The 971-nt window shown below is 40.6% G+C and overlaps 1 non-coding gene across 1 annotated transcript; it reads right to left on the reverse strand.

The window, feature by feature from the left end:
* Positions 1–202: 202 nt before the first annotated feature.
* Positions 203–310, reverse strand: LOC112753208 (small nucleolar RNA R71). Its single transcript, XR_003177601.1, has one exon. It is a non-coding gene; the product is annotated as a small nucleolar RNA R71 (small nucleolar RNA).
* Positions 311–971: the final 661 nt, after the last annotated feature.

A 971-nucleotide genomic window follows, 5' to 3' on the forward strand; every position in this document is an offset into this window, starting at 1 on the left:
TTTGGCTGAATTCTTACAAATCTGTGACATTGTCAAGACCAATGAGGTTGATCCCGAGGTCTACAGGCTTATGCTTTTTCCCTTTGCTGTAAGAGACAGAGCTAGAATATGGTTGGATTCACAACCTAAGGAAAGCCTGAACTCTTAGGAAAAGCTGGTCAGTACTTTTCTAGCCAAATTCTTTCCACCTCAAAAATTGAGTAAGCTTAGAGTGGAAGTCCAGACCTTCAGACAGAAGGAAGGTGAATCCCTCTATGAAGCTTGGGAAAGATACAAGCAATTGATCAGAAGGTGTCCTTCTGACATGCTTTCAGAATGGAGCATCATAGGTATCTTCTATGATGGTCTGTCTGAACTGTCCAAGATGTCATTGGACAGCTCTACTGGAGGATCTCTTCATCTGAAGAAGACGCCTGCAAAAGCTCAGGAACTCATTAAAATGGTTACAAATAACCAATTCATGTACATTTCTGAAAGGAATCCTGTGAATAATGGGACAAATCAGAAGAAAGGAGTTCTTGAAATTGATACTCTGAATGCCATATTGGCTCAGAACAAAATATTGACTCAGCAAATCAATATGATTTCTCAGAGTCTGTCTGGAATGTAAGCAGCAACAGGCAGTACCAAAGAAGCTTCATCTGAAGAAGAAGCTTATGATCCTGAGAACCCAGCAATGGAAGAGGTGAATTACATGGGAGAACCCTATGGAAACACCTATAATCCTTCATGGAGAAATCATCCAAATCTCTCATGGAAGGTCCAACAGAGGCTTCAATAATGCTTCAACAACAGTAATGGTGGAAGAAATAGGTTTAGCAATACCAAGCCTTTTCCATCATCTTCTCAGCAACAGATAGAGAATTTTGAGTAGAGTCTCTCTAGCTTAGCAGCCATAGTCTCTGATCTATCTAAAACCACACTAAGTTTCATGACTGAAACAAGATCCACTGAGGAAGACCTCAATGGAC

The sequence above is a fragment of the Arachis hypogaea genome, chromosome 15 (genome assembly GCF_003086295.3).
Source record: "Arachis hypogaea cultivar Tifrunner chromosome 15, arahy.Tifrunner.gnm2.J5K5, whole genome shotgun sequence".
NCBI classification, from domain to species: domain Eukaryota; kingdom Viridiplantae; phylum Streptophyta; class Magnoliopsida; order Fabales; family Fabaceae; genus Arachis; species Arachis hypogaea.